This window comes from Camelus bactrianus, chromosome 4, assembly GCF_048773025.1.
Source record: "Camelus bactrianus isolate YW-2024 breed Bactrian camel chromosome 4, ASM4877302v1, whole genome shotgun sequence".
Lineage (NCBI taxonomy): Eukaryota > Metazoa > Chordata > Mammalia > Artiodactyla > Camelidae > Camelus > Camelus bactrianus.
The window spans coordinates 75,705,175-75,719,663 of record NC_133542.1 but is presented as its reverse complement, the minus strand read 5'-3'; positions in this window follow the sequence as shown (position 1 = coordinate 75,719,663).

Sequence of the window (14,489 nt, the reverse complement as noted above, 5' to 3'; positions counted from 1 at the left end):
ACAAACATTTCAAGTCCTAAAATAACCTCTAGAAGATGGAAACGGTGTTACTAACCTAGGAGGAAGGAAAATGGAGTGAGTGGGATGGGTGATACCACTCTGGGAGGCAGCAGGAGAGAGGGAAAGAGGAAAACCTGGAACCAAGCAAGGTGGATGGAGGAGCCAGAGTAAGGGGGGGAGACGGGTCCAAGCCCCCAGGCAGCTAGAATGAGTGCCCATCGACAAAATTCGGATTAATTTTATGGTATGTGGATTGTATTTAAGTGAAACTATTAATAATTCTTTTGACTGAACTCCAGTTAAGAAACAGTTGGTAACCAGAAGAAAGCTGGTGTGGCTGTAGTATTAGATGAAGTCGACATTAATGTAAAAAAATCACTAAAGAGAAAGAACATGACCACAAAGTGAAGAGGGGCCCCGGTCACCTGGAAGGCTGAACAGCTCTGCAGCAGGAGCACAGCCGCAGGGAGAAACCTGTTCACACACACAAGCGGGGGCGTCTGCCAGGTCTGAGGAATTGATAGACCAAGCGGACGAAGTCAGATGGACACAAAGGGCACAAGCTGCTCTGATGGTCGCACACTGAACAGCGTATGAGAAGACGACTGTACTTCGAGCACACCTGGTGTAGTGGTCCGTGACCACGCGCTGGGCCGTAAGGCGAGTCTCAGATGTCAGAAAATCGGCCTCACACGAAGACTGTTAGCTAGCCAAGGGACAACTTAAAACCTTGAGGTGCTTGTTAAAGTTTAATGTTTGGAAGATGAGGACTCTTCTCTTCTAAATTGCTCCTTCCCTTCTAAATTACCTGTGAGTCCAAGTGTAGCCCCCAGTGGGTGTGTAGTCCCCAGTATAAGCCCTGGTGGGGCATCCTTAGGACTGAAAGACGATTGGTATTTGTGGGTGACGGTCAAGGCAGTGCAAAAAGCAACTTTACAGCCTTAAAGGTGTGCTTAGGTGTGTTTATTCTTGGAGGTGTATCTGAGGAATTCCTATGTGCCGCACAGTTTTCTGCCATCTTGCTTGACCTGGACCCTTATGCCAGGGCTCGTTGTCCCACTCCCTCTGTGTCCAGTAGCTCCACCCAAATTATTTTCCGCACGTTACAGTCAGGAGAGCTGGGAGGGTATAAGCCCCTGTGGAAATGGCAGGAACATCTCAAGCCTGGTGGGTGGGTATCACTAGCTGCTCCCCTGAAGACGGGAGGCAGGGAGGCTCGCCCCTCCAGCTTGGAGTGCTGCTGTGCCCCGCCCCCCCGCTTCGTGGAGCTGATGTGTGGGGAGAGCAGATGGTGCACTTCTGTGGCAGGTGGCAGCAGGAACACCCCATTTCTAGAAGCAGCAGTGGGCAGTAGGCGATACAGGGAAGAAATGCTGGGGAAATACGGAGACACCTGCATCTGGTCAGCCGTGGTGGGAGCTCGAGCCTAACCAACTCCAAGGGTAAAATGCGCCATCCTCCCCTTCGCAGCCTCCCGGGGCTTGGCCACTCACACCCCTCCCTGGCCTAGGGCTGGGGGCTGATGCTGTGCAGAAGCAAGGATGGAGCATGTGATGGGTTTCAATGGCAACGGAGGCATCTCACGTCTGGAGCGATAGTGGACACCAGAATATAGATGACAGGGGAGAAAAGGTTAGGAACATCACAGAATGCGTCTAGGGGCCGGTTCACAGCCCCTGGGTGTTGTGCACCTCAGGTGCAGATAACGTGATTCAGAGACCTCGGAGAGCACTTCCAGTCACCTACTGTCGGGCAGGTCTTCAGAACCAAATGGCAGGAGTGTCCAGGTCGGACAGTCCACCTCCTGGTGTCCAGTGAGTTGGACGGAAGTAGCCCTAACCAGGACGCATGGTCAGGAACGGGGGTTCCAACAGTCCTGCAAGGCCAGGGTAGGCCTTGCCACTGGCCCCTCTGGGTGAGGCTGGGAAGAGGCCCTATTCAGGGGCTCCAGGACTTAAACTAATACAGGGTTAGAGATTCAGCAAGAGGCTCCGAACAGAAGCCTCTGTTCACCAGAGCTGGTGTGGAGGGGCAGAGGGGCAGAGAGAGAGGACAGAGAGCTGTGACCCCAGGCCCTCAGCTCACTGCGCTAGCCTGACCATTGCGGGAACCTTGCATACACGGCCCGTGGAAGTGAGAGGTCACGGTGTGTGCGCTGCCGCCCTCGGGCCTCGGCATCTGCGCTGGGCCGGGGCGTGGTTCTACGGCTGACTCCCTTGCCCCCCCCCCCCCCCCCCGTGCAGCCTGCAGAGGGGAGCCGCCGCAGCGCTCTCCCACGGTGTCTGTGCGCTGCTGCGGTGCTGTCCTCAGCAGCCTGGCAGAGGATGGGGCTTCCTCGCCCTCCCCGGACCACCTGTGGGGTGGATGCGCAGGTAACAAGCTTACCTCTCTCCTGAGGTTTCTTACATCTGTTGTTCCAAGGGATTTCTGGAAGACTCACTTACCTTCATGTGGGCCACTGTGGGTTCCTGGGTTTGGTTGAGCAACAAAGTGAATTCTCAGTCCCCCAGCGAGCCCACTGAGTCTGGACTTCCCGTGGAGCTCTGTCTGTGCACCCCTCCTTCCTGGCCAAGCATGTCTAGAATCAGTTCCCACGTATTTCCCTGACTTTTTTTCAAAAATATAGAACAGTAAATATTTGTTCATTCAGTCAAACCTTCTGACTTTGACTTTGTAGTCGGCCACCTGGGACCTGCTGAGACCTGACTCACCGCTGCAGAGGCAGGGTGAGACAGGAGACTGGCTTGTCCCTGGGAGGTACTTGCTCAGATAAGGGTCTTCAATCAAGGACAAATAGCCGTATCAGTCAGGGGAGGAGGGGCTGGTTTCTCCAAGTGGACCTTGGTGAGGTTGGATATTCAAGGTACCTGAGCCAGCCAAGGGCACCCAATTATCCCCATTTCAGCCCTGAGGACCCTACTCTGCCGCTCGGCTCTTTAGGTTTCCCATGTCATGACAGGTCATGTTGTGTTGCTTAACAAAAGTACCTTTTAATAAATAAAACCAGTAGTTTGAAACCAGATTGATCACTGGATTTCTCTTAACTAGGAATAGAGGAAAACTTCCTCAACCAGATAAAGAATGTTTACCTAAAACCTACAGATAATGTTGATGCAGGAAAACAGACGTGGGGCGTAAGGAGCACAGTGTCGCAGGTCCCGGCTGAGCCCCTGGGACGCGCCCCGCCAGGTGTGGGTCCTTGGCTTCGTGCAGGAAAGAATTCAAGTGCGAGCCACCGTTGAGTAAAGGGAGGTTTATTTAGAGAGACACACGCTGCATAGAGTGTGAGGCAAGAGAAAGGCCAGGAAAGAAGTGTGGGAATCAGGTGCTCAGGTTAAAGTAGAAGTAGGCACACACTCCATAGACAGAACGTGGGCCGTCTCCGAAGAGGGAGCGGAAAGGGCTGCCAGGCGTGGCGTTGCCAGTTTTTATGGGCTCAGTAGCTTCACACGCCTATGGGTGGGATGATTCCAACTGCCCTGGGGAAGGGGCTGGGATTCCCAGGACTTGGGCCACCGCCCATTCTTCGGCCTTCTGCGGTTAGCCTTGGAACTGTCACGCGCCTGCGGGCGTGTTACTTGATCCCGCTGTTACAATGAGCATATGATGAAGCTCAAGGTCCACCAGGAGTCAAACCTCTTAATCCTAAGGCCAACTGGGAGGTGAGTCCTCCACCATTTTAGTGTTAAATGATGTTATTCCTCAAGTGGCTGTGCCCTGTCCCCTTCCATCCTGTCTCAACATCATACTTAATAGAAACTTGAAGTTCTCCTGCTAAGATCAGGAACAAGGCAAGAATGTCCCTTCTCATCACTGTGTTTAAATACCGTACTAGAAGTTGTAACACATGCAAGCCGACAAGAAAAAGCAGTAAACTATGTGCAGATTGGAAGGAAGAAATCAAATTGTCTTTGCAAATGACGTGATTGTCTATGTAGAACATCCAAAAGAGTTGACAAAAAACTGGAACTAACAAGTGACTGTAGCAAGGCTGCAGGAGGCAAGGGAAATGAACAAAAGCCGGTGGCTTTCCTGTAAACCAGCAATGAGCAAGTGGGCATTCACGCGGCGTACTTGATGGAGATTGTGGGTTTGGATCCAGACCGCCACAATAAAGCGAATACGACAATGAAGAGAGTCACATGAATTTTTTGGCTTCCCAGTCCATATGAAAGTTACGTTTACACTACACTGTAGTCTGCTAAGTGTGCAGTAGCATTATGTCTTTAAAAATACACATACCTTCATTAAAAAATACGTTACTGCTCAAAAATCCTAACCACCATCTGAGCCTTCAGCGCGTCGTGGTAGTGAGGTCAAAGATCCCAGATCACAGGTTGTCATTACAGATACAATAATAACGAAAATTTTTAATATTGTGAGAATTACCAAAATATGACTCAGAGACACAAAGTGAGGAAATGATGTCAGAAAAATGGCACCAGCCGACTTGCTTGATGCAGGGTCACCACAAACCTTCAATTTGTTAAAAAAAAAAAAAAAAAAAAAAAAACCAACAAAACCAGTATCAGAATAGCCCAATAAACTGGAGTGCAATAAAAGGAGGTGTGCCTGCCACGAGAACACTCACTAAAACGGAGTCGAGAGGCCGGAAGGGGTGCCCTGCTGTGTGTGCCCTTAGACGTCAGTACAGATGCAGCTCAGGCAGCGCGTGGCTCTCCTTTACTCCCACCAGCAGGAGGAAGGAGTGGTTTCTCCTTGTCCAGCAAGAGCTCGGTCAGTGTCACAACTCAGCCAGGGGAAGCCAGTATACTCCAAACTCCCAGTTTCCTCCCAAGGACTTTTTGTTTATAACAACACTTTCCAACTTCCCCTTCTGCTCTACGAAAGACTCTCCCCTCCTTTACTTCACTAGGCTTGCGTGTGGTTTGCCGCTGTTGCACGTCCTGAATTGCAGTTCTTTGCTGCTCCTGAGTAAGCTTGTTTTCTTAGCAAAATAGTAGGCTGTTTTATTGCTTTAGGTTAGCAATTAATGAAGTAATTAGGTTTAAATCTAACAAGCTAGGTATAAGATTTATAAGAGAAAAAGCTCAAAACCCTGATGAAAGATACCAAAGATGAACGAAATGAGTAGAGAGATACTCTACGTTCATGGATAGGAAAGTCAAAACTGTCAAGATGTCAGTTCTTCCCTACTTGATCTACAGAGTCAGTGCATTCCCAGCAAGTTAGTTTCTGGATAGTGACAAACGGATTCTAAAGTGTACGTGGAGAGACCAAAGACACAAAATAGCTGAGTCACTATTAAAGGAGAACACAGTTGGAAGATTGGCACTACCCAACTTCAAGACTATAATAAACCTACTGTGATCGAAGTACTGGTGAAAGAGGGGACAAATAGCTCATCGTAATGGAGAGCCCAGAAAAGGACCCATCTAAGTGTGGTCTGCTAATCTTTGAAAAATGAGCAAAGGAAATACAGTGGAGAAGAGTCTTTTCAACAAATGGTGCTGGTAAAACTGGACATCCACCAGCAAACAAGCCTGGACACAGAAACCCAACACCTTTCACTGAAATTAACTCACAGTGGATCGTAGTTACAAATGTATAATGCAAACCTGTAAAACTCCTAGGAAATAACATAGCTGAAAAGCTAATGACCTTGAGTGTGGTAATGATTTTTCAGAATCAGCACCAAAGTCATGATCCATGAAAGAAAAAATTGATAAGCTGGACTTCATTTAAAACGTCTGCTCTGTGGAAGACAGTGTCAAGGGAATAAGAAGAGAAGCTGGAGACTGGGAGAAAATATTTGCAAAATAAACATCTGATAAAGGACTGTTATCCAAACTATTCCAAAAAAAGCCTCTTAAAGCTCAACAATCACAAAATGAACAACCTGATTAAAAATGATCAAAGGACAGGAACAGATAGCTCTCCAGAGGTATTCTGGTGGCAAATAAGCACATGAAAAGATGCTCAACATCATGTGTCATTAGGGAAAAGCAAACTGAAACAACGAGATGTCCCTACCCGCCTATGGGAACGGCCGAAATGCAGAGCACTGACACCACCACAGGCTGGCCCGGGTGCGGAGCAGCGGGAGCTCTCGTTGGCTGCTGGTGGGAGTGCAAAGCGATACAGCCACTTTGGAAGACAGCGTGGCAATTTCTTACAAAACTAAACATACTCCTACCATATGACCCAGCAATCATACTCCCTAATATTTATCCAGATGAAGTGAAAACTTATGTCCACGCAAAATCCTACACATAGATGTTTATTGCAGCTCTATTATTGCCAGCTATAAAGTGCTTAAACTTCGGAGCAATCAGGATGTCCTTCAGCAGGTGAATGGATGCATAAATGGTGGTACGTCAGCACTAAAAAGAAGTGAGCGGTCAGGTCATGAGAAGACATGGAGGAACCACATGTACAAAATATTAAGTGACAGGAGCCAATCTGGAAAGGCTACAGACTGAATGAGTCCAACTATTTATGACATTCTGGGAAAGGCACAGCTGTGCAGACTGTAAGAAGATCAGCGGTTGCCTGGGTCTAAGGGGAGATGGCGGGGTGAATGTTTAGAGCAGTGAAACAATTCTGCATGATACTATAATGGTGATACAGGTCGTTACACATTCGTCAAAACCCACAGAATATACAACACTGAGAGTGAATGTTAATGTAAATGATGGACTTCACGTAGCAATGACGTGTCAGTGTAGGCACATTGACTGCACCCGGTGGCGCAGAATGTCAGTAGTGGGAGGTCATGTGTGTGGAGATATGAGGTCTTATGGAAACTCTTTTTACTTTCTGTTAAATTTGGCTGTGAACCTAAAACTGCTCTTAAAAATAAAGCTTATTAATTAAAAAAACCAACAACCTGATCGTTGAATCTGAAGGCTTTTCTCTGGAGCTGTCATGTGTCACTTCACTCACATTTCACTGCCCAAAACAAGCCACACATCTGCCCCTGGCTTCCAGCAGACACAGAAATGCCTTCTACCCAGTGCCTGGAGAGAGCCGGATGTCCAGCAGCGCCCTGACGCCTCCTGGGCAGACCTTGCCTGCCGCCACTCTCGGTGCCACTCTCTGTATCAGCCGGGGCTCTTTGTTAAGCCACAGATGACAACTCTGTTGACTTCAGCAGAAAGGGGGTTTGTGAACGGGATGTTACGGCACCTTCAGCTTGAAGCTCTCAGCCCAACACTGGCATTTCTTCTGTCCTTTCAGAAAGCACAAAAAGCCAACGAGGAAAACAAGTTCAGAAAACAAACTCTTAGAGGTAACTAAGGAAGCATTTAACATCCTGGACCATACAATAAGTGGACAGGGTGCGCAGAAGAGCAGGAACTGAGCAGGGGAGCCAAATGAAGAGTGAGGAGGGAATGTCCTGGTTACAGGTCTCTGGAAGCATCGATGAGTCCCCTTCTCCAAGGTGCAAACACAAAATCCTGTTCTAGCAATGAGGGTGTGGTGGGTCCTGTGGCACCAGGAGCCTGCCTGGGAGTCTGGTTCTGAGAAATAGAGGGTGCGGTGCTGGATTAAGACTCACAAAGTTGTGCTGTATTTGCAGGATTGTCTGTCTGTGTTGGGGCTGGGATGAGAGAGACCTTGCTCCAGGAACATTCCTACAGCTTCCTTTTCTCTCTGACTCAGGGTTGTAAAGGTTGAAGGAACTTCATGTGTAACCCTGGGTCATAAGGAAAATCCTTGTTCCCCTAGTTATGACTGTACTTCCTCCCACAGAGCCGCTTGTGCAAATATCTGTGCCAGGAAATACCTGACTGATGGATGAATTTCAAAATGGGAATTAGCATGGGATCTATGGAATAATATTACAGGATAAAAAGAAGAAAAGAACAGGTGAAATTCATGGCAAATGAACTCATGCCAAAAATTTTATGCCACGGGACAGACGAAATTTTTTCAAATATTTCTCCATGAATTAAAAAAAGGTGGGAGGAGCAACCACCTCTACAAAACAAAACCCGAAGCAGAAAAACGAGCTTACGGAGAAAGAGTGAGTCAACAGAAGGGCTGAAAAATGTAAGTTAGACAAACTCAGGGAAAGAGTGGAAGAAAAAGAAATCATAACAGAAATAAAATTAGAAGCAGCATACTGAAGAATAAACACTCCTCAAAACACATTAAGGGGCATTGAAAAAAGACGTGATTATAGGGGTCCCAGAAAGAGAAGGGAGAGAGAAGGGGGCAGAGAACAAATCTGAAGACATAATAGCTGAAAACGTGCCTAACCTGGGTAAGGAAACGCACATCCAGGTCCAGGAAGCACAGAGTCCCGCATGGGATCAGCCCACAGAGGACCACACCAAGACACATTGTAGCTAACATGGCGAGTATTAAAGATAACGAGAGATTATTACAAGCAGCAAGTTACAGACCAGGAAACTCCCATGAGACTCTCAGCTGACTTTTCAGCAGAAACTCCGCCAGCCAGAAGGGAGTGGCACCATATATTTAAAGCGATGAAAGGGGGAAAATCTACAACCAAGAATGGTCTGCCCGGCAAGAGTCTCATTCAGATTTCATGGAGAGATCAGAAGTTTCATAGACAAGCAAAAGCTAAAAGTCCAACATCACCATACCAGCTTTACTAGAAATGTTAAAGGAACTTCTCCAAGCAAAAGAGACCACAGCTAGAAACGTAAAACTGACAGAAGGGGAGAGCTCGTTAGTAAAGGCAAACGCCCAGGAGAGGTAATAAGCCAGTCACGCGCGGAGCTGGTGGGAGGGCTGAAAGACAGGACGGTACGGTCGTCTCTGCCTGCGTCAAGCAGTTAAGGGACACACAAGACAAAAAGTCGCAAAATACGATGTCAAAATCCGTAAATGCCGCGATGGGAGTTTAGTGAAAATGCAGGGTGGTTAAAATGCATTTGAACTTGAGAGATCAGCAACTTAAAATAAGTACGTATTTATAACACACACACGTGCACACAGTGCGGGGAATTTAGTAAGTAAGTGTGTGTTATCTTTGGATGGTGACATATTGTAACTGGAACTATCATGATGGTCACTGTGAGATGTACTGAAATACTAAATCGCTGTGTTGCGTAACAGGAGCCAACAGCGTTGTAGGTCAGTTATCCTTCAAACACCAGCAAACTTAAGGAAAAGGGATCAGATCAGTGGTTACCAGAGGCAGGGCGCTGGGGACGGGGCACTGGATGAAGTCGGTTGAAAGGTACAAGCTTCTACTTACAGGATACATAAGCACTAGTGATGTGATCTGCAACATGATGGATTCGATTCACTCTGCTGTATGTTGTATATGTAAGTGGTTAAGAGAGGAAAGCCTGGGAGTTCTCATCGCAACGTTTGCCGGTAGTGCGACCCCTACGTTAGGAGGCCCACCTAAGTGTGGATCCTTGCTTGCCGGCTGGAAAGACTTCACAGCCGAGGCAGAGGGACAGAGCGAAAACTGCTTTTATTTCTCAAAAGAGGACAAGGAAGGAACTGCTGGAGCAGGGAGAAGGGCGGAGGTGCTCGAGACAGCTCCTGCCCGGCGGGGGGGGGGGGGGGGGGGGCACGTGGACTTTCATGGGAGGCTCCTGCCATCATTTCCTCCTCCTTCGGGGTGTGATGGAGCCAGTCAGTCCTTGTTCAAGGTTTTCCATCCTTCTGTGGGCTTTTCTAGCTGTTGTTATGGCAACCATCAACTGCCATGGCAGGTGCACATGTCACTCAGCAGCTAGTGTGTTACGGTGAGTGTACAATGAGGCTCGGGGTCCACCGGCAGCCAAAGCCTCCACCGTCCTGGACTCCGACGTCCTAACCAGCTCATGTTTCTTCTCCGCAGCTGCCTCCTGAGACTTAGACAAGAGTAATTGGATTCTATTTGAGGGAGGGACAGGAGTGTGATCCTGGGGGCAACAGCCTCGGTAACAAAAAGGAAAGTTGCTTTTAATCAGAATGTCTGCAATGTGGTGGGCCAGCTTCCAGCCCCCCCCAAAAAAGAATCATCTCTGAAGAGTCTGTCCCGCCATGAAAGTCTTAAAGGGAAGTGAAGGAATGATCTCAGTGAATCCCTGAGAGAGGCGGTCAGAGGCGTTGGCACCCCCCGGTGCCTGCAGACTTGTCCTGATCAACTGCGGGAGCCCGCTCTTCCGCGACCCAGGGAGGCGGGGAGCCCAGCTTTTCTAGAAACAAGAGGCAGGGGTTGGATGCGGGGAGCGGCCACAGGGTCCTGCTCGGTATTAACAAGAATTAAAATTTTTTTCCATGTCTTTAATTTTGTATTTATATGAGATGATGAGTGTTCACTAAACGCACAGCGATAACCATCTCATGAAGCACGTATGTAAAATCATTATGCTGCGTGTCTTACCCTTAGCGCTGCAATTACGCCTCAGAAAACTGGGGGAAAAGACCCCCAAAACATAAAGAAAGCTATAGATGCGAGTTATTAAGGTATGGATGCAAATTCTAGAATAATCAGGCATGAAGCTGAAGCTGTTTCCAGGGGTGGGAGCTGGAAAAGGTTTGGGGTGGGGTCTGACCATTCACTCTTATTGGCATTATGGACCTGTTACGAGTATTTCCTTTATTTAAAAAATATCAAATAACTGGGTGCAGTGAGGGACTGCAAACCTACCAGCTGTTTAGGAGTCTGGCCGTGCCCAGCTGGAGGAGGAGCAGGAGCAAGGCTGGGGTGGAGGCTGGGAGGCAGGGGGAAGGTGCAGCGGGAGCAGAGGGCAGGAGCCGCTGGCTGGGCTGGAGGGCTGATGCGGTGCTGGTGCAGGAGGTCAAGCGGGCAGTTGAGGAGGGTCCCAGAAATGCACCGGGGAGGGGATCATCCACTGGGCATAATGTGAGCAGCAAAGATGAAGAAACTGGGGGAGAAGGAGGAGGGACGAGGCTGTGACCTAGGCTCCCTGGAGGGCGGGCCCCTGCCTTGGTGCTAGAGCCACGTGGCCCAGCTGGGCGATTCTTCCCACCGTGCTCCTCTTGGTGGGACAGAGAATTTGGACATCTAGGGTGGGCATCCAGCTAATGGTTGGGGCCGGGGAGGCGATGAGGCCACCAAGCTGGAGGCTGCAGCTCCAGGGGTGAGTCCGGGCGTGGGAGAGGACAAGACTGGGGTGGGAGGGGAAGGGCCAATCCAGGGAGAGAGTGCTGCTGGGGAGGGAACTTGTGGACCTCTCTTCCCCGTGCCTCCATCAGGGCCTGCCACGTAGCAGGTCCCCAGCCACAGTCACTGAGTAAGCAAACACTGACGCACCAGGTCTTGTCCAGGACATGATGCCAAGATGTCTTGTCCTTTCCCATGGCCCTGGCATTCTAGAGGGAACAGGAAGCAAGCTCTGTGGTGCCGGCTAGGGGTGTCGGGAAAGCCCCCGGGGGGCTGTGCAAGAGGGGTGGGAACGAGGGGTGTCGAGGCGGATAGAGGGTGGAGAGGGACAAAGGCATTCGGGGGGGTCCACAGCAGCAGGTGAGGGAAGGTGGGCCGGGGTGGGAGGGCTGGGGGATGGCCAGTGTCAGAGGGCCTGGCCTGGTCGAAGGGCATTCGCTTCTACGGTGATGTGGCCGCACAGGTGCCGGGCGGCCTGAGGGGGGCCGGGAGGGAGGAAGAGGGGCTGACAGAGGTGGGAATGGGGCAGATGTCTGACAGGTAAGGACATCAGGGGGGGCAGTAACACTGGGTTGAGCAGAGCAGTGCGGGGGCTGGCCAGTGGCCAGGGGAGCACAGCCGGGGGGGCCTCTTGGGAAGGGCCCGCAGCAGGGGTGGAGGCAGCGAGCAGACTGGAGGGAGCTTCTCAAAAACACAGAAGCAGAAGAAAGTGTGGAGGGAAGGACGAGAGCGGTGTCTGGGCTGGAACCCGTCTGCATGGGCTCCCTGCCAGCTGGGCTCAGGCAACGGCACACGTATTTTCCCTTAATCCCCTTTGGGTCCGGCTCTGCCCTGCCTGTGTGCCTGGCATTTGGGAACTTGGCCTAATTTGAGTCGTTGCCATGAGTTACCAGGAGCAGTTCCTTCCTCTCTTGACCACATGATCACTGCTGTTCCTCCAGCCGCGTGGTGCCACACGGCGGCGGTGCTCAGGCCTGACCTGGGGCTGGGCCTCTGGAGTGGGGTCCCCGCTCTGCTCCCCTGACCTTGGGCTCAGCATCCAGCCCCCCAGGGGCTCACCCAGGGGCTCCCCAGCCGCCCCGCCATCCCAGGCTGGCTGTGCCCTGGAGACCGCCCTCTGCCTCACCTAAGGACCCGTCAAAGCCCGAGCTTCACCCCCATACCCCGCCCCAGGCAAGAAGGGCCCAGTCTCAGGAATCCGGAGCCGTGGTTTCGGGCACCTGAAAATATCCTTTATTTGTTCATTAGGAGCCAGTGGTGGAAACTACACCACCACTGATTTTTTTAAAATTCTTAAGAGGAAATTTACATAACCTAAAATTAATCATTTTAAAGCATGTGATTCAGTGGCCTCTGGTCCACTCACCACATCGTGCAGCCATCATCTTAATTTTGCTTCAGAACATTTCCATCGCCCCCTAAAAGGAACCACTGCCCAGTAGGCAGTCCCTCCCCACGCCCTCCTCCCCGGCCCCGGCTGCCACCCATGTGTGTCCGTCTCTGCGGATGTCCCTGCTCTGGGTCCTTTATGAAAGTGGGTCTGTGCAGTATTGACCTGTGTTTCATCTCCTTCACTGATCACGTTGCTTCTGACATTCAGCCACGGTGGGCATGTGTCATTCCTATTTATGACTGACAGCATTCCTCTGTAGGGATGGACCACATTTTGTTTATCTGTTCATCCGTTGATGGACACTGGGGCTATTCCCACCTTCTGGCCTCTGTGGATGGTGCTGCTGTGAGCATTTGTGTACATGCACTTGCTTCGGTTTCTGTGTTCAGTTCCTTTGGGTCTATACCTAGGAGTGGAAGTGCTGGGTCACATAGTAATTCTGTGTTTTCATTTTGGGGGACTTGCCAAACTGTCTTCTACAGCAGCTGCATCATTTTACATTCCCGCCAGGAAAGTATGAGGGCTCCAAATTTTCCACATCCTCACAATACCTGTTACTTCCCTTTCTTCTGTTTTCTTTTTCTCTTTCTTTCTTTCTTTCTTTCTTTCTTTTTTTTTTTTTTTTTTTGATTTTAGCCATTCCAGTGGATGTGAAGTGTTGTCTCCTTGTGGCTTTGATCTGCATCTCCTTAATGTCTAATGAGATTGAGCACCTTTTCATGTGCTTATTGGCTGTTTGTTTATCTGTTCTGGAGGAATGTCCATTTTTAAATTGGGTGTCTTCTGCTGAATTCTGAGAGTTTTTATATATCCTGGATACTAGACTCTTATCAGATGTATGATCTACAAATGTCTTTTCCCATTCCGTAGGCTGTCCTTTCACCCTCTTGCTGGTGTCTTTTGACACACAAAAGTTTAAAATTCAGATGAAGCCCAACTTCTCTTTTTTTTCTTTTGTTGCTGATGCTTTTGGGGTCATAGCTAAGAGACCATCATGAAATCCAAGGTCAAAAAAGCTCTGTGTTTCCCCTAAGAGTTTTAGAGTTCAAGCTCTTATATTGAGGAGCACAAAAATTAACTCAAAATGGAGTTCGTTTTTGTGTATGGTGTGAGGTTGGGATGACAGTTGACTTCTCATTCAGCCTCTCTTGCTACTGTATGACCTTGACAAGGGGTCTCTGTGGACCCAGCTCTGCTCCCCCAGCTCCTAGTTTGGTACAGGCTGGGACATGCCCTTGGGATGCTGCCTGGAAGGACCCTCTCTTCCATCTCCAGTGGCTGGCACTGAGGGGTGGAGCCAGGTGGCTGGGAGCAAGGGGTGGAGACTGGAGAGCAGAAGAGAGTCTCCCAGGTGTAGGATGATTGGTCGGGACCACTGCTCAGGGCCTCTGGCTCCTCCCTGTCCAGCCTGACTCCCTCACCCATCTCCCTCGGGCAGGTGGGGGCTGGCACAGGGAGGATGAGCTGGAGCAGAAGGGCAGAGAGAGGGTCTTTGCCTCTCCCTCCCTCTGAGCCGTGCCGCGTTGAATTCTCGGATGGGGCTCATAGACCTGATGTTCCTGCCCCCGAGATGGGCCTCTCCTGAGATGCAGGTGACAGCCTCTCAGCAGCAGCCTCTCCTGACACCTGCATTTAAGCACCTCCTTATCCCCGTGTTTCAGAAATCTCTGGGACCAAGACCTTTCCTCCAGGAAGATGAGACCCAGGTATCCATGGCCTCTGGGCTGTTGGGGCAGGCGACATGCCATGTGCGGTGAGAAAAGCAGCTCTCCATGTTGGAGAGACAGCCAAGGAGAGGTGGGGGTGGGGTGGAATGTAGATCAGCCTTAGCTGGGGAGCTGAGCAGGGGCCAAATTCTCAGGGCTTCAGGGCCAGAGCAAGGGGCAGGGCTTGGTCCTGACAGCAGGGCAAAATCACCAACTAGGCCCCTCCAGGATCTGAGATGTGGGCAAGATACTGCCCCCGAGCAGGGACAGTGGCTTTGGGCACCCAGCTGAGAAGTCTGATTTCTGTCGTGGGACTGATCTGGCTGGC